The sequence below is a fragment of the Mytilus edulis genome, chromosome 10 (assembly GCF_963676685.1).
Source record: "Mytilus edulis chromosome 10, xbMytEdul2.2, whole genome shotgun sequence".
In the NCBI taxonomy this organism is placed as follows: Eukaryota; Metazoa; Mollusca; class Bivalvia; order Mytilida; family Mytilidae; genus Mytilus; species Mytilus edulis.
In genome coordinates, this window is record NC_092353.1 from 9,727,717 (window position 1) to 9,753,498 (window position 25,782).

Genomic DNA, 25,782 nt, shown 5'->3' on the forward strand with positions numbered 1-25,782 from the left:
ATTTTTGTTTTCTCCAAATTTATGGCAGATCTTTAAATTGCCAAATTTTCCTTGAAAAAGTTACATATAACGTCACAATTGATTAATGCCATATTACATCGTTGCCGCCGCTAAAAACCATTCCATATGAAGGTATTACCCTCTAAAACAATTTTTGGGTAGTTTTAGGAAGATGTGAACTATTATCCGGAAGAGGGACATATGTGCCCGCGATGAATAAAGGCACCGCTGTTTCTGTACCAGATATTTTAGAAACAAAGTTATAGTTAATATTTTACCATCTACGGCTAGCAAAGTTTATAGAGTAAAAAGATGAAATTACCGGATACCAATTTGATTTAAATCGTCATAAAATAAAAAAAGATGTACTAAACGATGAAAAAAATATAATTTGAAAATTCAAACTGTTTATTTTTATTTATTATTATTTTTATAAAAAAAAGTGTATTCTTGTTTTTTTAAGGGACGTACTAGTTGGTTTAATGAATTTGTTAAACAGGTTTCATGCACAGATTAGAAAATGTATATTTTCATGCGGGGCACATATTGTCAAGTCTGTTTTCATGTTATGAATTTATCGTATACGAAATATTTTGGTTGACCATTATTGAATGTTTATTTCACAAAAGTTTGTAAAAATGCTCCCGTTGTCGTGAATTTCCACTTCTTTCAATTATTGGTTGTTTATATAATGCATTATTTTCAATTTGTTAGATTTGGGATGGCATGACGTCACATTTGCCATAGATTAGTAATCTGCCATAGATTTGGAACCCACCATATATTTGAGTCCTACATATATATCTTCTTTTCAATGGTTTTTGATAGGCATTTCTCGTATATTATAAGTAATAAGTAAATTGTATGTGTTCAACATAAAAAGTAGAGGAATGACTGGTTTCCAAAAGGACACCAAAACATTAACTTCATTTTCATGGTTCATAACTAAGCGTTAATTATTCGTGATAACAACAGAACATAATTACTGTATTTGTATAAAGACTCATAAATAAATGCCATTTTGTCAATGTCCACCTTAATTCAAACATATTGTGAAGGACCATGTATAAATGTTAACTCATTAAGAACCTTGCACGTGATGTTTTTCGTCATGCATATCTATGACGTAGTCAACGAGTTGCTATATATATCGTTTGTTTTTACATAACATTTATTAATTCAGTTTCACCAAGATGTCGTTCAATGAAGGCAACAGTAGTATAACGGTGTTTAAAAGTCATAAATTGTCATAACACCACAGGATATCACAAACAGCGACGCACTTACGTAACGAACATGCAATCTCAAACTTTAAACGAAATTGGAAACCCTGCATTTATCATGCTTTTCAATAAGATATGATAATACCGCTGAAAGAACCTACTCCTACATTATTGAATAATATCATTTTACTTTAACATGTTTAAAAAATATAATGGTTTAAATAAGATACAACCATTCGGGCTAACGCCCTCAACGTACATCTAATACAAACATCAGGTGAGGATAACAGATTGTCTGTCGTGTTTGCTTTCAAAAAGATGACAAAAAATTCGTAATAAGTATCGACTTCTCCCACTGAAAAAACAAATATGACACTACCGGTTGAATAATCATTTCTATGATTTATATACACGCGATCTGAAGTGAATTAACATCACCTGAAAAATGCAATCGTACTTCGTACTTTTTTTGTCTATATGCATTTTGGTCTGTTCACCAATGACACATAATTGTAATTTCTTAAGATTGACAGGACATTGTTTTACCACATGATCTGAATATTCTCCGTTGCTTGTTCAAGACAAACATCAATCGGAAAAATCATGTATAAATCTCACTTGTACTTTTGAGACTCATGTGTTGGCACTTTGCAGTGGTGGAAGATACAATGAAATAGATAACTGTGATGGGTTACTAATATAATATATGTAAAACGATTTTTTTTCAGTTTGTGGTTCATAATGCGTGTCTTGTTTTGATAAAATGTCCAAAAATGGTTAATATATATCCCAAAGAGGTAATTGGATATATAGGAATATGTGGTATGAGTGCAAATGAGACAACTCTTCATTCAAGTCACAATTTATACAAGTAAACCATTAAAGGTCATGGTACGGTCTTCAACACGGAGCCTAGGCTCACACCGAACAGCAAGCTATAAAGGGCTCCAAAATTTAATAGTGTAAAACCATTAAAACGGGAAAACCAACGGTCTAATCTATATAAAAAAACGAGAAACACTTATGAACCATGTAAACAAACGACAACCACTGAACATCAGATTTCTGACTTAGGACAGGTGTAAACAATTGCAGCGGGATTAAACGTTTTAATGGTACAAAACCTTCTCCCTTTTTCTAAAACAGTAGTATAACATCACAACATAGAAAGACGCACTATAACATATCAATTGGAATGACTTAACTCAATAAAAAAAAAACTAGGTGACACAAATAAACACACAATGAACGAATAAATTTGATATGTGATGCAATGTTAATACAGAGTTAATTAAAATAAGGGATTAATTATCAAAGTAAAAGTATAAAAATGCTGTGAAATTATAAACAATATCAAATTTGAAGAAAAATGACGTCATATAATACACAGGTAAATGAAAATAATGTTTTTGGTAAGAATACTAGTACATCTTGTTCTGTCTATAAAATCTTCCGTTTAGGAATTCCAAAAAATATCTTGTATGTAAATAAAACTCATCTAAAACTTGGTATATGTGGGGTGAATGATGAGTTCTGAGTAGATATTCAACGAATGATATTGACGTCATAATTATTGTTACGGATTATCAGCATTGTTTTGTTAAAATTAATTGTTGCATATTTGATATTAAAACAAGTAAAACACACGAGTTGTCTTTAACATACTCTCAAATCAAAATTTGGTTAAAGGGGAAAATAGAGTGGGAAGTTACATAGGAGAAAACTGTTTAATGTATTGATATATAACTTGGAAAAAAACATATAATATTGAGATAAATTAAACGTTATTCGACACAACATACATTACTTTTAAGTAATAAAACTTACCATGCTTCTGATCGTGCACCAATGAAAACCAGGTTTTATCAACCATTTCTACATACGGAAATACTTGTACCACGTCAGGAATAAGACAGTTGTTTTCCATTCGTTTAATGTGTTTGATATTTTTATTTTGTAATTTGTTGGAATTTCTGTTTTCAATTTTGAGTTTGTTATTTTAATTATTTTAATATTTTAACTTGTGATTGAGTATTTTACATGTTAAGCTTTTTCTTGGTTACTTATTATGTCTTTTGCTCTACTTCTATTCGAACTACTTGATGTTGAAGTCTAGGAAAACAATTTGAATTTTATCAGTTAAAAGTGATCAAAATTAAAAGATGGTATTTTCTTTTCTAGTATCGTGTCGATACCTTCATATATAATTTTCAGTTTCCTGCTGAATATCGGTTAACCTCTACTGGCATTGCGGCTTCCTTCATTCACACAAAACTGACCCTCATGATACCACCATTATTACTAAAAGTGGCGTTGGATATTTAGAACCAATCAATACATGTGCTGCTAAACTATTAACTTACGAGAGTATAATCATATCAGTAATACTTGTTCTATAACATTCTTTACTTACATTCTCCGTTTATAAATTAATAAATTATTAAGTACCTAAGATCCCATCTCCCACAGGCAAATTTGACCTTAAACGGTCATATAGCACATATCATTTTAAGGTAGTAATAAATGAATGGTCAAATAGAATATTTTCTATTTGACCATTCCCGATGAAGATAAAAAGATTAGTAAGAACATCTTTTAAAAGTTTTTATTTTCATAGTATTCAAATATATTCAATTCAGGTTGGAACAAAAATATCAAAATGTATGATATAAACTAAAGATATATGATTACAAAATGCTACAATCGATTTTATAATCAAGGTCAAAAATGAAATTTGCACATTATTCAAATTCACAAACTCATGTGTAGTCACTATTGCTAAGGATATTGTCCATAAAAGACAAATATATTGGATGTTTTCAATAGTTTTAATAGTTACTCATTCTAAATATTTGAAAAAAGTAAAATCACAAAAAATACTGAACTCCGAGGAAAATTCAAAACGTCAAAATGGCAAAATGGAAAGTCCAAACACATCAAACGAATGGATAACACCTGTCATATTCCTGACTTGGTACAGACATTTTCTTATGTAGAAAATGGTGGATTGAACCTGGATTTATAGCTAGCCAAACCTGTCACGTTTATGAACGTCGCATCAAATTCCATTTAATATATTGACAACGATGCGTGACCAAAATAAACAGACATAATAGGGGAAAATATAAATACAGCAGTCATCATTGTATTATAATTTAATTACTAAAAAATCATACAAATATGTAACAACGAAGCACAAAATGGCATATTAGCCGAGAATTTTAGCAAAGTTTAAAGAGCAATTAACCATAGTACAATGACACAATGACGGAATGTATGAGTACAGAGCCACGTTATATAGGAATAAAAATAAAACATTAAAAAAAAGCATATAGACAAAGCATATAGCAAAAATGAAGTGACATAAAATAAATGATGAGAATAGCTAATCACAAAACACATGCATGATCAGTAGAGTTTAAAAGTTTGAACCAACTGTCCCTAAATTTGTTTCACTCACAGGGTCAACATTTAATTTTCAAATTGTACTGTAACTGAATAAAAAATTGTCTATCATATACTTTAGCAAATGTTTTTCTAACTTTGGTAAACATTACATTACCACAGTCGTGGGACTGTCGTACGATAAACACATTGTCGTGGGTACCAACATAAACCATTTTAATAAAAATAATCGTACGACTGTCGTACGACGGTCGTAAGACAATCTTACAACTGTCGCAAGATACTCGTGATACAGTCACACGATTGTCTCACGAATACCACATTTCGTACGATGGTCGCACAACATTGATTGTTTGTCGTACGACAGAGGTACATTCGTCGTGCAACATATTTTCGTTTTATTTTGAAGATTACAATTCGGCGGAATAAATGTTTGGAAAACACATACAGTCTGCCGTTTAAAGATGATAGTTGTTCCACCAGAACGTTTACGCTTGGCCTTGCTAAATAGGCGCCTTGTCGGAATCCAACAAGAGCAAAATATGGTCCTGTTAGCGTTGATTCGAGACCGTGAACAGCATAGGAACAAGCGAAACGCCCGACATTCGTGAGTTAGGCCATGGATCGAACTGCGCCTGATGTTTGGGCAATATATATACCTTTGCAATAGTTGAAGCGGGAATCTGCCGGTGATTTCGTTGGATTCATGCGGATGGAGCCTGGCATGTTTTAAGAACTGTTGCTGAGAGTCGCCCCTCACATCACATACCAATAAATCGGGCCTTCTTTACATACTACTAGTATGGAGTCAAACGCACGAGTGACCCACGACTGTTGTGCGACAGTCGTACGACAGTTGCACGACAGTGACACGACAGTAACACGCGCACCCCATGACATGCAAACCTAAACACATAGCCCCAAACAACTCACGATTGTCGTATGACTATCGCACGACCGTCTTGCGACAAACCCACGACAGTACAATTACATTTTTTTTCTGTCGTTTAACCATCGTGGAATCATCGTGGAAATATCGTAGCTGATGTGACCACTCGAAATATTGTTTTGACATTTTTCACGACAGTGCCACGACAACTATTTAATAGATCTTCTACTACAAAAAATCGTACGATATTTTGTGACCGGGGCTTAAGTAACAGCTTTTGTTTTTTGTTGTCAAATATTGACAAAATTGATATGACATTCTTCTTTATTAGAAGGTTTATAAAAGTGCATGCTTTTTTTAACTTTACAATGGAGATTTAATGTATCTTTTAATAGGGATTCGAAAATATAATTTGCATTTTTTGTTGTTTCAATGCATATTTTTATTTGAACATTTCACAAATAAATGTTTAGACAGTTACATGTTTTTTTTTAAAGAAAGCTTATATACTACTTCTCTTCCTAATCATTTCGAGCTTAAACTCATATATAGAGATAATACTATCATTGTTAGATCCTCATTGTACAACATTATACCATAAATTAGAAACAATACTACAGTTACAATTTATGCAATGATAAAGCAGTACAATAATAACTGTGACCAGTGACAACGAATCCTTAAAACAAAAGAGTATAAACAGTCATAATCATCGATATGACATTTGTTAAAAAGATATCTGTATGTTATTTCATCTCTTCAATGTTTACTGTTGGTATGGAAGGTCTAATAGCATCGCTGTCTCGTTATGGTCGTTAATATAACTATGACGCTAAAATGAAATTCATATTGTTGAGATCGAGTCTCTTTAATATAACATGAACACGTTAACAAAGGATGCATTATAATTTAATTATATAGGGAAACAGGATTGGTAATTGTATTGTTCTTTGCAGGAGATATAACAGCTTCCACATTTTTAATGCATTGTTTCAATGCACCACATTGGGCTCCATATTTTTATTAATACAAATATTATTTTATGAACCTTTTTGAAGATTTTTAAATCATTTAAATTCACCTTGAAACATGTATGCATGCTTACGCAACATGCATATTGAATGATATGTGACAGAAAAGCTAATGAAGCAACTTGTATTTGCTTAAATGTTATGAAGTAAATCTTTAAAATCCGTCTAATAGTCACAGGGCTCCACATAATTATTGCAAACTCTCATTTTACGAGTAAATATCAAATACTAAAACCGAACATCATTAGAATCATTTGAAAGAATAAAACACAATGAAAACCTTACAATTGTCAAAAATATTTGATTTTAATGAGTTGAATATTGTTAGAAGTTGCCATGTGTGCAACTAACAGTGCTATGGTAAATATGATACTCCTGGGCAAATATAATTAAGACAACGCACAGACAACTCCCTAAAGTAACACTGAAAACCAATGATTTGAGGAAAACCAACTTTCTAAAACCTAGATATTTGAGTAAAATGAGAAAATATTATTACATAAAATGTAGTAGGCTCAATGAAATTGAGGTTTTTCAGTTATTGAAATATTTAATTGTTGCACTATGTCTACAAATATGAACCATCGTATTTTATTTTAGGTCGTCTGGCTAAGCATGAACATCATCTATTGGAAGAAAAGAATTAAAGCTGCAAAACTCTCTTCCATAGTCTTTTCAAACCCAATTAAAAGTATATATTATGCTGGATGATGTCATACTGAATTAGAATATAATCGGAATTTACATAACATCTTTCAGCTTTAATAAATTTAAACTCCCCAAAATGAACCGTATTGCATTAGTTGTTACATTCGCTGTCGCTTCACATTATTTGTTGTTAATAAAATGAACATAATCTTTTATTTGCCTAAAATAATTCATTTACGCAGTATCAAAACGGAAATGAACGAATATTTGGTATAATTTGTTTTGATCGTATGATGATTAGACTACATTAGTCGACGTTATATCAATAATAAATCTAACAGTATACAATCATGTCTCATTCAATGAGCATTGTCAGGTTTTAGATGCATGTTTGCGAAATCAGTTTAGAACGTTGTTGTGGTTACACAATTCATTTATAACTATTTGAACTGAGCGTCACTGATGAGTCTTATGTAGACGAAACGCGCGTCTGGCGTATTAAATTATATTCCTGGTACCTTTGATAACTTTTTTCAATGCTTGTAAGAAATATTATTTTCTCTGTTCGGAACTTAGTATTGTATACGTATGCCGAAAAATCTCAGATTATGAGAATTTTCCCTTATATTTTGTTGCTCAATACGTTATGGTGTAAACTGAAAGTTTATTAGATTCATTTGCTTTTGTGAATTTTTCATCCTATAAACATTAATAAAATATGAATAAATGTTCGGGTCAAACTTGTCAACTATTCAAAATTATTTAATCTGAGTCAACTAATTTGACATAAGGTTAGGAAGACCTGAACAGAGATAATGTTGAGCAGCATAACTAATGTAAGTATACTAAGCTCAACTTTGCTTGGTGTAATTTGAACTTTTGTATTTTGATGACTATGACCGATGAATGCAAAACCCTATTTACCATGACTCAATGCGATTAGTGTACTATCTACTAGTACTAAAAATCACATTACGCGGAAAAGTAGTGTACATGGAGATACATAAAGGCAGTAGAATACCGCCGTGCAAAAGTCTTAAATCGATTGAGAGAAAACAAATATGTGCTACAAACCTAAACCCAGGAAACACATCAACTATAAGAGGAAAACAACGAAACAACTTTACCAGAACACTAATATGTAACAAAACACAAACGACATAGAAACATAGATATAGGAAGTTGTGGTATGAGTACCAATGAGACAATTAACTCTCCATCCAAGTAACAATTTATAAAAGTAAACCATTAGGGTCAAAGTACGGCCTTTAAAACGGAGCCTTGGCTCACACCGAACAGCAAGCTATAAAGGGCCCCAAAATTACTAGTATAAAACCGTACATAGAAACGAACTGTTAGATAACAACTGCCATATCTTTTACTAAATGGTCAATATAACATCATTTGTATAGACTACAGAAACAATAGACACTTGTGTTTTTTGAAAGATTGCATAAGGTGTTTTGTTTGATATACAACAGCGTTATCCACTGGGAACACTGCATTTCGACAAATTTTGTTGAAATGTTCAGCTTTGCTCGATTTTAATAATTAATTGCTTAGGTGAACCAGCTTTGCCGTCGAGGTTTGTGATTATTAATCATTATTAATATATTTATATTGAATTTGAATTTTTTTCTTTTAAATTTGAAATCCTTACTGCTGAGGCCCAAGTCTTTATTATCAAAATCACCTCGACTCTCCCATCCTTCTACTAAAACAATTCAGTATGTGACCTTATACGTTTTTGTTTAAACTTCAAAGATCTAAATGAGAATCTAACTACAAAATAAACTGATGTCCAATCTTTAAAGATTGAAGGTTAATCTAGAGAATTCCAAGGGTAATTGTGACTTTGAATAATAAATAAACTGAGATAATCAGCAACAATTCATAGAATTTAATTAGGCGATAATTTACTTATCATGAAATTATCTCCAATGGGCTGTCTATTGAATTATTGAAGTTCCGATGGTGATATTGTTTTTGCGTTAAGTTCTCAAACTTGTAAAACACATAAATATTTCCTTTGCTTTAGTTCTCAAAGGATAATCCGTGTATTATTTGCCGTTAATGTTAGCAACCATATAGATCAATATTCACCTTTTTGAAATCGATAGCGGTGAATTAAGCAATAGTCTGCCAGTATAGCAAATAGAAGAAGTACCTGACTGCTGATGGTCGTCAGTAGCAGACGTACCGGAAGTTATGACACATGGAATAGCTTATAAGCGGGATTATGACTCAAAGAAAACATGAAGAAGTTTCGATACATTCTACTTTTTTTTGTTTTTATTTTAGCATTATGCTTTGATTTAGGTAAGTTTTTAACGTTAATTTATCTTTAATTTACATTTCAACAACAATACCAAACTGTAACATTAAGTCAATTAGTTTTTATCCTTTTTTTTTAGAAACCAATTTAAAAAAAAATAAATTAGTAAGCCAATATGTGTCAAAAACTCCATTCATGAATGAAATGTACAATCAAGTTTGGTAATTGTGGTTCTTTGTTATATAAAATTAGTAGCACATTATAATTGATACATTTGTTGGTTTCTTTTTATAACAAAAACAACAAACCAGGCAGATATTATTTAAACATGTTAAACCGGATAGTAGCATACCAGTTCTAACTTTTGTACGCTTTTGAACATGGAAGTCATGAAAACCTGTATTTTCAGAGAAGTCTTCATCGTTTGGTAATGGGTTTTTTATATTATTGACACACATTAGGTTAGTTTTATTCAATTTGTTCTTAACTAATTGTTAAAAAATGAGAATAAACTAAAAATTGTAATTATAAATTTAATCATCTTCCATTATTAGTCAGAAGTAAGAATCATCTACATGATCAATCGGAAAGATTGTGATATCTGGAACACATAGAATACATACATTAAAAGTCTATATTCCTTATGCGTCTCACTTACAGGGGTGAAATCAGTAAATTAACGAATGTAAAAAATACGAGTATTAAAAGTCTATATTCATTCGTTTGATGTGTTCGATGTTTTGATTTTGCCATTTGCTTAAGGACTTTCCGTTAAGAACTTTCCTCGGAGTTCGGTGTTTAAATGTTATTTTGCTTTTCATTACAAAGACATTTCATTGATTTTTTATAATTTTATTCTTCAAATGAAAATGTTTTTTTTTGTCCTTTCAATAATATTGAAGACAATTTATTTTGTATAAAAATTCAAGTTTTACAAGTTTTTTGTAAATAAACTCATCATAGATACCAGGATTGAAATTTTATATTTACGCCAGACGCGCGTTTCTTCCACAAAAGACTCATCAGTGACGCTCGAATCAAACACTGCTAAAAAGGCAAAATAAAGTACGGAGTTGAAGAGCATTGAGGAACACAAATTCCTAAAAGTTTTGCCAACTACAGCTAAGGTAATCTATTCCTGAGGTAGAAAAGCCTTAGTATTTCAAAAATTCAAAATTTTGTTAACAGTTAATTTATAATTATGAACATATCAATGATAACACAATTCAACACAGAAGTGCTGACTACTGGCTGGTGATACCCTCGGGGAAATAAATCTCCAATAGCAGTGGCATCGACCCAGTGGTTGTAAATAAACTCATCATTGATACCAGGATTGAAATTTTATATTTACGCCATACGCGCGTTTCGTCTACAAAAGACTCATCAGTGACGCTCGAATAAGAAAATGTTAAAAAGGCCAAATAAAGTACGAAGTTGAAGAGCATTGAGGACTAAAAATTGTAAATTATCCGTAACTTAAAAGACCCTAATATACTTCACATCCGTTAGAACCTTAGCTTAAGGTTCTAATATACTAGAATCTGTGTATTGTGTGTTTATCAAAAGATATCTGTATTATTATTTTTTGTTCTTTTTTTTGGTGTTATTTTTTCGTTGGGTATTTATTTCAAAATGTATGATAGTTTGTTTATTGTGAAAGTAATTACTTATTTCATTTGTATTCAAAATCTTCATGTACATATGGAGAAAATAAAAATTTATTCATTCATTCATTTGCGCAAATTTGAAATTTGAAAGGTATTACGTTTAATGGCTTTAAAAATAACTTTACGTCCGAGCGAATTACTTGTAACTAATCTGTGTTATTAGATGAGTTTTAATCCTGAGTATGACCCAACATTTTCACAATGTTGTTGAAAAATTGGATAAAAGGTATAATAAAAGAAGTCTTTATTATTCGTGTTTTAAGAATCACTTATGTTCAGGGAATTGAACGCATGGTCTGTGATAAATAAAAAAAACGAGTCCGTATTCTCTGGAACGGAAAATTTTTATTGTTTCAAACGTAGTCTGCAATAAAACACGGCGCATGTATGTCTGAGTTTGATCGAAACAATCTACTAGTAAGTTCTTTGCTGGTACTTGTCCGACGGCGATTTAAGATCATTTAGATGTGAAATTTGAAATTTGAATATTTTGAACGGTGAATTGAGTTTTGTCATTATTTTTTGTGTTTCACAAGAGATGGGACAAATGTTTAATTGACACTATTCACCTGCAATATCATTATATAGTCACTTTACGTTCAGATGGCTTAATGAGTTGAATAAAACTGTTCGTTGTCATTGGTATAAAACACTCTAGACAATTGCTAAAACGTTTTGTTCTTTCATTTTGAACAGCTGTCCATATTGTTTCCAGAAATTGAAACTTGCGGGCATAGAGGACATAATATCAACTAAGTAGTCGGCATTTTTTGTTATCTATTTACAATTTAAACTATCATATCTTGTGTATTTTAAGTTATCATAATTTTGAAATAAATTCGTTAGAAGACAATTTAAAAATTCATGGTAAACGTATCTTCATTTAATATAAATTTCGCGCTTACGTGGAAATTGTTTCCCTAAATTTAGAAAATTCTCACAAACGTAAAAAGCCGATTATTAAACGTACAATTTCAGGCATAATTCAATGATTAAAACCCGTGTTCATTATGCAAAGAACAAATCTTGAAGCTGTGTAACAAAAACTTTTGAAAAGATTTGAAATGTTAAATAATGAAAAAGGATATATAAATATATACCTCAACAATGCGTTTTAAAGTTTACTATTAAACATTGAATACAACACGTTTATTAATTTCTTGCGTTCGACGCGCTTTTTGGATTTACCTTCATCAGGAACGCTCAAAGCCATTAAAATATATGGAAGTAATGGAATAAATTTCGAGTAGCTCAATACAAGTCGAGGATTCAAATAGACAGACCATACAACTTTTTTTTTATCTATCGTTATGTATATCAATCCCATATCATTTTTTTCAAGGCAATAACTGGTTTAAACTAGTTACAATCAAATATACCAATACTGTAACATACCTAAATATTTGCAGTATCGATCAGTGCGTTTCAAACTGTGGTGAAATGACAAAGGGATAAACTCATGTTATAGATGTCTACAACAGACATTGGGGAAAAAGTATTGAATTATGTCTCAATATGGAACTAACGCCAATGTGATTGTTTTGTGCAGAGCAAACATCCTCTTATAAAGTTGACACATTGTTAATTCCAGAAACAGAAATGAATAGGTTTAATTGTCTCATTTAATATTGCATACTATGGTCAACTGATCGACAGGTATGATAAATAGACAAACATAGATGAATTGTCTATTTTAATCCTCACAATTCCAAGTGATGATTAATTTATTTGTTCTTGTACAAATATACACAACAGGAATTTATATAAAACAGTTATATCAATGTATAGAACAAGGCATATTTTTATCTATTAATGCATAAATATTCTATAATCCTGCTTAATACTGCAAATGCTAATACTATGTTTATTTTTATTAAACATATATAAGCATTAGGGACGACTCGTATTGTCTCATAATGATAAGAAGTAACATATGACAATAATATAGTCATTCTTTTTTTCTATTTCGTCTGAGGAGGAACTGTATAAATAAATAAAAAAACTCGTCTTCAGATTGTAATTATAATTATCGCGGAAAACAGCTAACAAAATGATTGAACTCAGTCTAACATCTCTCAAGAGATGTTCCCGTAACCATTTCCTTGTATGCTATAGTATTTCCTATTGTAATATACGGAATATAATTGTTAGATTGGTACTTACTACATAGTATTTTTTATGAAAGCGACATGTATGCATACATTGATTATGGACATTTTAATTTCCCGTGTTATATGTCTTTTTATATTTCTTATTCCTTTTTACTAATAATTTTAGATTTTTGCTACATGTATGCAAAATACAAAACACTTGATTTGCATAAATTTTTTAACATACATTAATAATTTTTCATTTTATTTTATTTTTTATATCGGAAAATTTGATTTGTTTTAATTAGAAAATATTAAATTTATAATAAGTTATGTGAGTAGTACAGGAATTAACTTTCAATTAAGTTTGATGCCTTTTTGATATCATTCAAATATAAGATATAATTTGTCTGAAAAAGTTTTGTTCGTTTTAATATCCGTTCAATAAATTTTCAACAAGATTTATAATATGTTCGTTGTAAAAGTATATCAATTAGTACGTTTTACATTTGTAACACTTCTATATTATATGTAGGTTTCTCATGCGTTTTAATAATAAAAAAAAAAATATTGGAAGAAACATCGTGAATTCATATGGTGTTTTTTCTTTTTGCAAATGAGTGAATTATTATTAAAATTATTTTGTAAATATCGAACAATTAACAAAGTGATTATAGGTTTTATTCTTGAAAAAAATATGAGAAAGAACAATATCATTTAAAGCTTGAAACAATGCAGGTTTGGTCTAATGATTCTTTTTTTTAAAATTAAATGACATTTTGTTACAGCCTTTTGTTTTTCATCATCATACAAATTATTCAATACCCAGACAAAGGTTTCAGTTCAGGTTGCATTTGTTTGAGTAATTTAGCAATATTATTTACATACGTTTGTCTTTGCATTAATGGTTTATCTATTTACATTTGGATATTTCTGGTTTTTGTTTGTTTCCTTGTTGGCTGGCAATACATAGCATAATGAAAAACTTTCATATGGTTTTATCAGTTATGTTTAAAAGTGAACATTACAAATAAATATGATGTCATCTTACTAAAAGGAGATATGAATATACGACAAAGAATCAACAACTTAATGAGGCTAACTTTCCATTTCTATTTGGCAAAATTCCAGTAGCCTTTTCAAATGGAAAATATGTACTCCAATTGATACGACATCCCCGGGCTTTCGTTTCCTATCATGATTGCCTTGAAAGATGGTTGGTGCTCATAAGGAAGCTATCAAAATATGAGTTCGAACTGGGGAAATTTAAAGCCTTACTTATAAAATTAGGCACGCCACAACGAGTTTGTTTGACAAGTATGGATTAACTGTTCTACAGACGACGATGGGTATATTAAATGTTCGTAAGCACAATCCCTTTCTCATTTTCTCAAACGTGACATCCAAAAGAGACGTATCACCGATTATGTATCCCTTTGATATCTTTTGCATCTCGTTTAACCATCTACAAAAAACCCTCAAAACATATAGTCTAGAACTCATCAAACGGCTTTCAACAATAGACTAGAGAAAGGAGAAGATCTCATGGACAATCAAAACACCGTCTCCTTTTTCAAAAGGAAACAAAAACGGCGGTCAGACAAACCAAAGTACAAAAAACACTGTAAAATAGAAAGCAAAGATTGAGTAACACATACCACACCATTGACAGGCCTGATTGTTAGTTGCAAAGTTCGCAAGGTTGTAATCACGGTATTGTTTTGTTGTTTACCTATTCGTCGTTTGTTTAATTGTCTGTTGTTAAAGATTGGATGTTGAACTTTCCTTTTGTTATTTGTGTCGTTATCATGCTTTCTTATTGTTTAATTTTAAAATCTTCGAAATAAAGGTGAGAAAATTGTTATTCAAACTGGACATCAAATGAAGGACAAAAAAACCCGGAAGTATTCATTTATATCAATGTTAGTGTAGTTTATCGAAGACTTAATCACCATGTATTGCTAGCAACATAAAAGTATCTGCATCATTATCTTTATCCATTGCAAATGTACTTTTATTCCGTAATGTGACACAGCACGCTCATTTGCTATTATTCTGTAAACCGGAAATTACTTATTTGTAACTTTGCGTTTCTCGTCGTTAAGCTTTGTATTAGTAAAATTAGGAACACTTTTAATTTTAATGACAATTTCAAAAATGGAAAGTTTTATTACTTGTATACATATTTATCATATATATTGATCCTTAATACATGCAGGATACTTTAAAAAAAAATTAAATACATGAGACTACTGTTGCTTTACAAATTAAATGAAAGGTGAACATAATTTATCGATTTGCACTTACTAAAACGTTGTAACGGTATTTGTCGCATTCATCTATGTTTGTGTTTTATACCCTTTTGTTTCTAGACACTACCTGCATTAAAATGCGCGGATCTAACACAGCAGTCGATAACAGTAGGCATTACTTAGAAAAGGAAATACCCGTTGAAAAGTACTACAGTTTCACTAGAGAAGATATTTCAATCGCAGAGCATGTTTGTGTCATCAGTCACAAATTACAAGCTTCCATACAATTATGTTGTCCGACTAAAAAAACATTTTTATGTTTTTAAAATGTGCTTTTAAATGACTGAAAATTATTAAAACGCCGTCAGTGCAAACTAGCGCAATCGTATACGGTACTTTATTTTAACTTAATTGATACGAGGTATATTGGCGCAAACGTTCGAACATTGGAGGAAATAAATAAGTAGTGGTGCATATTTGGCTATCTGAGTTTTCAGAGTGTAACAGATATAATATATATATTATTTTTATGTTGTGACTTTCAATATTATGTTCAAAAGCGCAATTGAACTGACACATTGAATTTGTGAACTCAAATAGCAACTAATCAAGTTCTTCATTGATATTTTGTATTTCGAAAAGCAAGGACCTTAAAAAAAACCAAAGTAATCTCTTTTCTGACGATAGAACAATACAATACAACAACAAATTTGAAGTCATATTCTTTATTTCCATTTGAAATTAACAATTATGTTTTTTTTCTTTTTATAACCGTAATGCTTGACTAAAAAATAATCTACGATTGAGTTCCAATAATGAAAATATTTGAGAATAGTTTTATTTGGCTAATTTTGATAACAAATAAAAAAAAGCGGATAAATAGCATTAAAGAAAAACGTTTCTATGATCATCTAGCGTCCCATTAGATGAACAAGCTACATTATAATTTAACGATAACTATAGTGTTAGAACAATAAAATTCTGACATTGATTCGTAGAATGCAGATATCTTGTATAGTAATTGTATATAGAGATTGCTATTAATTGCGAATGGGTCTTAAACATAAACTTTTAAGATATTTTCAATTTTATTCAAACTGTTCTCTGCTACTTCTGCTTTTCATAATGTACAGTTAGTCGCCTAATATCGTGTGTACTATTTATATTTGAATTCGAACACATTAAGCATGTTTAGGATTAAAATAAAAACATTATTGCTCAATGGTCATGTCATTCATTGGCAGTATCATGCTTATCAAAATAACTTATCTTGGAAAATATCCTATGAGTGAAAATAATGTCTCGGGATATCAAGTGTATTTCTTAAATCAATATAAATTAATAATATATTAAATGATGCTAGTTATTTGAATCTTGGATTCATATTCCGTTTCGTGATTTAGATATATACAAACGAAATTTACATCCTAAATAACATAAAACTATTTCTGTTTGCTGGGACGTTTTCAACAGGTAAAATCATCTTGACATTTTTTTTTTTGAAGTAAACGTTTTTTTTTAAATTTCAGGTCAGTGTTCATCAACTGCTGCACCAGAAGTAAGTATATATTTGTTGACCTAGAGTTTTAAAGAGTTGAAATTGGATTGTAGAATTGCTTTTATAAACAAATATGCAAAATATACCACCTTATTTATCAAAACATCAAATGTTATTTATAGATACAATATAATTAAAAGATCAACAACAATGATACTCTGTGTTACTAACAATACAATTTTAATTCTGATGATAACATTTATACTTATTTTTCCCAAACGCAGATATACTTATTTTATATGTATATGTTTATGTTTATTACATTCAATATCTTATTGCAATTTTTTTTTACGTCTGCTTTGGCGGCAACGTCGTCTCTTGGTCGTTTATGTCGCCTGCTTTACTGTCGATATTCTACTGTATAAGTAAAACCACAAAAATACCGAACTCCGAGGAAAGTTCAAAACGAAAGTCCCTAATCAAATGGAAAAAAATCAGAAACTCAAAAAGAATCATCTTTTCTGCTTCCTTTATTGCATAGTCTCTATTTGAAAATATTTTTTTTTGTTGGGTTTTCTTTAATGAATGTTCTTGTCATTTGGTTTGAGTTTAATGTACCTGCTGTATATGTTAGACTTAATTGTATAGATATGCATTAAGTATTTATTTGTGTATGCGGATGTTGTCGGATAATTATTAGACCGAACAGAAAATGAGGGTTTGAAATAGAATTATATAGGAACATTTGTATTTCGCGTTTAAATGGTTATTATTCTAAACCAGTATGTGATAGATAGACAGGGTCTTTAGTAATGGTCATGGGGATTATACAGCAGTCTTGAGAGTCAACGGTCTGGGACCGTTTGATGGCCCTATCTGACAGTTCTTTGATGTTTAAGTCTGTCAAAACAGTATATGGAAGCAAATTTGAAGGTCTTTGAATATCTTTGAAAATTGGTAAAGTTCACATGCATTAGAAGCATATATAAAAAATCATGAATATAATTCAAACATCAATTTAGTTTCTCTAAGGATTAACTTTTTCATGCCTTCAAACCCGCCTGGGGTGTTTTTTAATAACAGATTTCATTGCCTTATGGAATATATATCTGATGTTTTAAATTAGTTTATCATTTATGAACATCCACTAAGAAATATTCATATATGAATTATTAGGCGTACCTACCATCAGTTGCTAGGATTATCGAACAACAGTTTAAATATTTCAGTACTGTTTAGTTATGCACAACAGTAGGAATCAATTAATTAAAAACAGCTGACACGCGAACTTCGTATATTTTACAATGTCGATTGGTTTCCTCTGTCATGTAGAAAGTTATAATTGATTATCTTTGCAATGCATATTTAAGTTATTCTAAATATGCTTGGTATAAAAGGTTTGCCACCATTCTAAGGCATGTCAGTATTATAAGATTTTTATTTTTTTAGTTGTTAAGGATAGTTATCAATCTCTGTGGTTTGTTTTTGTCAAAACGAAGTTATATTTCTTGCAATAATGACACAATGATTGAAATGTCATAATTACGAGATTTATAGCTCTTTAAGTGTTTTGCATAATGTCAAATCAAAAAAATACATAACTCCGAGGACAGTGCAAAGAAATCGTGGATTAAATGTATCCTTCTTGTGACAAAACACAAGCCACAGAGCATGATAATGATCCTTAACAACTGCGAATAAAGCTCTTTTCTGATTTACCTTCATCAGGTATGCTCAGATCCGATATATTAAAAAAAGTAAAATAACAATAATACCGAGCTGTTAGGAAAATTCAAAACGGAAATTCCCTAAAGCCCCAGTCATACTGTTTTACTACATTTTAAAATTTATACGTTTCAACTACGTTTTGAACAAAAATGTCCCTTATTTTTAAAACTAGGTTTTACAAGGTTTGTGCTACGTTTTTATCAAGTTTTGCTACGTATTAGTACGTGTAGACCCACGTTTTCACCACGCATTGATACGTTTCGATACGTAGTAAGCACGTTTTGTTGCGTTCCGCTAAGCTTTTAAACGTATTTTGTAGGTTTCGACTTCGTTTCAATTTTCGCTACGATTGTTATTGAATTTTCAAAACGCAGTAAAACGTAGCTCTTGAAACGTGAGTGTGACTGGGGCTTTATCAAATGGCATTATCAAAAGCTAATGGATTCGAGCATTTGACAGATATTAGACGAACATCAATGTTCTGGCTACCAGTTACACTTATAAAATGATAGATATTTATAGTAGAATTCATATTTTGAATACTTTGTCATAATTTACAAACAAAGAATCAGACATTAAAAAAGTAAATAGGATACTTGTTAAAAGCAAAATTCTATTTTCAAGTCCTTTCTGCTATGTTTTTTTTTCTTATTTTTGCCATTTTCAGTATTCACTTTCTTAAGTTTGAATAATAATAATTCTATTATAGTGATTAAAACTCAACATATTTTCAATCGAAAAACTTTATATTTTCATTGACTTTTATAGTTGTCATATGACAATTGTTCCAATATATACCTACGCTATTGTATATACACATTGTGAAGTCTAGTCGATTTGACTTCCAATAAAGATGGTGATTTCTGTAATTAAATATTGATTTAACCATCAATATGTCTTTTCTTTTTGTATTGGTTAAGATTGTACCGTACTTTACAACTATGTGGAAGTCTAGAATGGGAGGAAATGACTTAAACCCCCCAATGTTGGCTATCTTTGTGTGAGATCAGGGAAAACATCAACTTAAACAATAATTACCGCTTAGATCAATAACAAAAAGTAGCATTAATTACTGCTTAGATCAATAACAAAAAGTAGCATTAACAAGTCTCCAGCGCGTTGTAAATATGTTTTCTAATTAACTATTGACCCAGGTTGAAAGAAGTGTCAAACAAATTCCAACGTTTATTCTGCAATTATATCATTCTACTTCTTTGCATTTGTATATAAGAAATCTAGTGGAAAAAACCATGATTAGTTCAAAACAGTTAATGGTGTCAAAGGTTGACCATAAGACCAAAACTATGTTACCAAGTAAGACAGAAATCATGACGTATATCGGAGTATAAACTACGCGACAGGATGTATAGAGAACAGGAAACTGTCCGGACGGTTGTTATCCATAAAACTCAGTTTCAGACTGAATTATACTTTTTAAATGCGTCCCGGAAATTAAACTTGCTTCTACAAATAACTTTGTTTCTATTATAAACTCTGTCACAGTTTGAAAACTGAGAATACAACACAATAACAAATGTTCAGAGTGTGTGATCATTTTGCCTATAATATAATGTTTCATACTTTAACAGTTAACGATGCCCGTCATTAGGTTGAAAATAATTTAGCAAAATAAGTATATTTACTAGTGAAATCAATGTGTCTGCAGTTAACTGCAGCTTCACACAAGAAATAACAATTCGTAAAGGAATAGGATTTTTAAAGACAAAGTCTCAACTACTGCCACTCCTTGCACTTACTATAATTTTATAAGTTTCGATCGTTTATTTTGAGTCTGCACAACCAAAGTTCAGAATCCACCATTTAAAAAGATACGACACTTTACCAGAAATGATATTAATGTAAATATACGGTAGTATGGTTAAATTCGATGTTGATGTAACATACTTGTTTGCACTTCTAAGTACCTCTTGATAATGGCCACTGAACAATAAAAAAAATGATAATTGATACATTATTTAATTATACGTTGAACCGGCATTTATATTCTTAATAATTATCTGTTTACACGACACAATGAGCTGATAAATACAATTAATATAATACATTATTTGAATTGTTCAGTGTATATACGGACTAGATTAACACTGGTATCAGTTAAATGTTTAAAGAAACAAATCTAACTTTTAGTAATTACCATTTTATAAAGACAAAAATGGCGTTGTTAATTTTCCCCCTTTTTTATGGGTTAAGAAGATAAGAACAATGCTAACCTGAAGGTTATTGATGTTGAATTCGTTTACAAATTGACTGAATTCTGTGCTATTTTGGAGTTTTAAATATTATATTAACTTTTATGATGTGCTCACATATTTAATCTTTTTTTTTCTGTAATAACTTTCCTCTACAAGCTATTTTTTGTAGTTCTAAATCATATGTGTCTTCAAACAGATAGTCAGAGATTTAATATTGGTTACTAGTTTTCAATTGTGCAAACACTATGTTGCTTAATTCTGTTAAATATATGTCTTCCATTTTCTAAAATAAAGAAATCATCAGAAGATGATAAATTGTTAGTTCCAACTTCAAAATAATACATGATGGACTAGAAGTATAGATTATAAGTACAGATGTTGTTTATCTTCTTGAAAAAACGTGTTCCTGTATTTGTCTTTGAAAATTATTAACCTTTACTGTTTAGTCCATTTTACGTGACAATATCTGGCGTGGCTCGGTACTTGTGCATACCGTCAATGTTTTGTATAAACCTTATGTATAGCTTCAGAGATATTTGTTACAATAAATTAACTGTTTTTTACATTATAGAAACTTATAATCCACATCTATCTCAGTATACTTCAACGATTTTTTTTTACATTTCTATGCAAATACGTATTCGTATAAGTGTACCCGAAAACACGCGCGTGGTAATAAATCTTAAGTGTAAAAAATGGAAACAACACGTTTAATAATTTATTGCGTCCGAAGCGCTTTTCTGGATTTACCTTCATCAGGAACGCTCAAACCTTTACACTGTATAAGATTTAAAAATTTTGATATGAGCGTCACTGATGAGTCTTATGTAGACGAAACGCGCGTCTGGCGTACTAAATTATAATACTGGTACCTATGATAACTATTTACCTCAAGTAAAACCCTTATATTATATCATGAACGATTTACGATTTTTCGTTGGGAAAACTCTATGTATCATTTACATATCCCAGTTTGAATACGATCGTGTGATTTCCTTGTTCATACACCAGGAAGCTTTAACTACCTTTAAAAACATGTGTTTTGAATTAGAATGGTACTCTGTTTTCCTTTTAAAATCTGAAAATACAAGTTTATGAATCATGAGTGCGCTTTTATTGATAAAGGCTTGGCTGTACAATGTCAACAACCTGATAACACGTAAACACTAATTATTGACTATTGAATTTACCATCTTCTTTCAAATGATTCCACAAATTAAGACGACTCATTAACTCTTAGAAATAATGGCGATTTCTTGTATTGGTTATATGATAAAATCTTTAATTTCGTGACAAATTTTAATGAAATAAATACAAAACAATGACTTTGATACTAAAATAACATATTTGCCACACGATCTAAAATTGGACATACATTTACCATGTTCATTTTCTGAGGACAAACTAAAATCCGATAAGATTATAACTGAGTACAACTGATAATTAAAAAAAACCTTGTGTCATAATGTTCACCTTTCTGTAGATTTTCTTTCGGTAACTGTTACTCTGTCTATGGTTTTTGTTGTGTGTGATATGTTTTGTATAGTGTTGCTTGTCTTTTGAACGTTTTTTTCGCATTAGAATTGTCAGATGGTTATCGAATTTTTGGTTTTATTGTCCACATAGACATCATTCATCTCTCTTTATAAAAAAAATGTCCACCAAATATTTTGTTCATGACGTTTACTACTACTTAATCGCGCAATGCATACAGCCTAACAACAACTATTGTTTCTGTTGACATGACATTACATGTGTGTGCAGCTGTTCTAGTGTTCCGGTAATTGATCAAAAGGGATTTTGAATGACATTGAAAGAAAAATCTTGTCTTTGTTCAGTCCATATTTCTTGCTTCTTAGGTTCTAAGGCTATGTGTATATCTAAATCAAAATCAAAAGAAGATGATCTAAATAGGTGAATACGAGAATGAATATTTGATACAAGTCTTCTGCACAAAACAACAAAAGACATCTGCATTTCAAAATTATGCTTTCGACAATAAAAACGTATTTTCGGTATCTTTTTAATTCTAATTTCTGCAATATGCCGAGCTCTTTAATTTGTCGTCCGAAGTTCAGACAAAATATGAAAACACTTTACAAATATATTCCAAGATATGCCATCATGATCGATCAAACCTATTTATATATAACAAGGGATACCACTGAAGGACATCGCAGTGTGATTGAAGCATGTTATTGTGCTATGGTCATGTTTATGTATTCTTGTCCTAAATGTTTGCTTATGTGCTTTGTGTATTTGTAATTTTGTATTTCTTTATTGGCACATTAGAGTACAACAGTGTTTGTTAACTGCTGTACTCCAATCTTTTACATGTGATCCTATTATTCTGTTTGTTTTGTTCACACACTGTTGTCTATATGATGGAAATTTATGCGAAGATCGCACGATTAAGAGCTAAAGCTAGATATAATCCCAGGTTTAATCCATTATTTCCTATATGAAGTCATGCCTGTACCAAGTTAGTAATATGACAGTTGTTTTCTATTCGGTTGACGTGTTTGGGCGTTTCACTTTGCCATTTGGTTAGGGTCGTCCAGTTTGTTATTATACTTTTTACTTAAATAATATTTTATTTTCAAAATGTGCTATCAACACAACAAAACCTACAAATAACGTATCAAAAACTAAAATAGCAAAAATACCAAACTGTGCAAACTTCGAGGTTAAATCAAACCGAAAGTCCCTAATCTAATGACAAGATCAAAAGCTAAAACACGTCAAAACCATTGGTACAATTCTTCATTGTTGTGTATATTCTTTGACACCATCAAAGTTTACTTGATATGAATATGTTTCAATTATGAAAGATGTAGCTACATGTACCAGTATGTTGAAACGTATGGTAAAATTAATCTCTCATACTATTATTTGTTTGCTAAGTATCAAACTTCAAATGAATACAAACTCTTTCGTATGTTCCAAGGGGAAACACGTCCATGTTTGTTGCAGTGACATAATGGAATATCAAGTATACTTTTATGGCAGGTAGAAATTTTACCGTTTATTTTTCATTTTAGGAAGAAGAAGACTTTTTCGGTAGTGACAAGTTTGTAGGGTTGATGATCGGTTTGGGATCATTTGCTGGACTTCTTGTTTTGTGCTGTATTTTATGGAAATGCTGTTGTGGAGGAAAAGACGACTAGGTATAAAACATCCAGATACAAGAAAATGAGGAGTGATGAGAGACTTACAGTATCATTTGTGGTATTAGCGAATCATTTCCTTCCATTAAAGGATGTCTGGATACGTGGTTATGCGCATGTCATTAACAATTATTTGACATTGTTTAAACACATGGAATATTAATATATATATATACATATATGTGCTGCTTCGGTGGAGAAAATGGATGTATGTGTGTTTTGACTGGTGAACTGTTTTTATCAGCAGCATAAAGTTGACATGTTACCTGCTGAAGAACTGTTTTCTCCGTGTTATATATGATATACACATTTATTTTGTCTCAAACTTTCGTGATTTTCAGTTTCAGAACTACAGAAGTATGTTTAATGTCATTATTCGGGTTACTTCAAAGATGTTATCTGCCAATTACAGTGTTTTGTGTACATGCATTAGTTTCTGAAACGGAATTAAGTATCAACACCATACGAGTACTATTGTTCTATTCTTTGAGTTTCCTTGATGTCGATGATTTATATAATACTTTCCTTTCACATGTTAATACTATGTTACATTGCCGAATTTATTCACTATTTACAAACCTTATTTTGAAGTGATCAAGGGCTTTATCATAGTAATGGTGCTTTTAACGCATCAGAAAACATTAGTTTTTTCTTTAATGGATAAATATCTCTATTGATATGGTGTATACATGTATTTATTATGATGGAACAATTTTTTAAGCTTTAGGAACATATAAACCAAACCAAATAGTATGTCATTTGCCTATACAAAAATTTGACAACATAAGACACTATAACTAGTGTACATGTATTACAGAAAAAATAGGATTTCGTACTAAAAAATATAACAGGAAGTAGTTATATATATATCACAGTAGCATGGGCTCGAATCCCGGCGAGGGAAGAACCAAAAATTTGTGAAAGCAAATTTATATATATATATATATTCTGCTTATTTTTAACTGAACGCAATAAAACACAGATAAGTATTTCTCATCATAAACTATTGAACTACTAAATGCTTACCTTGGCATAACATGTTTGTTTTTGTGTTAACGATTTGCATTGTTATCTCCGTCCAATACTTTTCACGTGGCACCTTACAATATTAATTTTATTTACGGAACAAATTGCTTTTATTTTTATACTTGTAAATGTGCTATTACAATAAATGAAGTCTATTATTTTCTTATTGTATGTAAGATACGTTACAATTAATCGTTTCGTACAACAAAAAGTATAACATGAATACCAAACTTCAAGGCAAAGTCCTTAAAAGCTGACAGAATCAGTTACTATTGTTTAAGAGGTCAAGAAAAATACATTTTCCGAACATTAACTGGTTGATATTACCTGGTTTTACTTGTATGATAGCTGTTTATAGAGTAACCTCCGTTTCCCCTTTCTTCACCTTTTGCAATTTTTTTCAGTATAATCTTTATAGTGGTTTGTATGTTAAAGACTTCAATACTGGCATTGCAATACCATATCCTATGAATATGTCTTGCAGGTATTAGATGGAAGTAATTCTCTTTATAGTGCTTAAGAATGATGATACAACAATGAAAGTAAAAACATATTTTGTTTGTACAATTCCACCTTCCTAATACATTTTTGAATAAATGAGATACATGTATACCTATGGATAGTGTAAAATTTGAACATAAGTTATCCCTTTTAACAAAAATAGAGA

General features: G+C 30.6%; 1 long non-coding RNA gene across 1 annotated transcript; it reads left to right on the plus strand.

The window, feature by feature from the left end:
* Positions 1-9,227: 9,227 nt before the first annotated feature.
* Positions 9,228-25,276, plus strand: LOC139493349 (uncharacterized). Its single transcript, XR_011656983.1, has 3 exons — positions 9,228-9,515; positions 17,013-17,041; positions 23,964-25,276. It is a non-coding gene; the product is annotated as an uncharacterized lncRNA (long non-coding RNA).
* The last annotated feature ends 506 nt before the right edge of the window (positions 25,277-25,782 follow it).